Source organism: Cariama cristata, unplaced genomic scaffold (genome assembly GCF_000690535.1).
Source record: "Cariama cristata isolate BGI_N322 unplaced genomic scaffold, ASM69053v1 scaffold33147, whole genome shotgun sequence".
Taxonomy (NCBI): domain Eukaryota; kingdom Metazoa; phylum Chordata; class Aves; order Cariamiformes; family Cariamidae; genus Cariama; species Cariama cristata.
The window spans coordinates 1-218 of NW_009628951.1; positions in this window are offsets into that span (position 1 = coordinate 1).

Consider the following 218-nt stretch of genomic DNA (forward strand, 5'->3'; position numbering starts at 1 on the left):
CAATCTTTAAAAATGTATGTGCCGCACTAAATCACCACCCTGGGCCAAGCCCCAGCCTTTTGCCATCCAGCTGTGTGTGCTAGGGAAGATGTCAGCAGTGTGCGGGAGAGCACACGCAGGGGAGTGTGTTTGTGTACACGGGTGTGTGCGTGTGCATGTGTGTGTACACTGCCGCCTCGGAGGGCAACCCAGGCCCCATACGACCGTGGCAGTGCCGG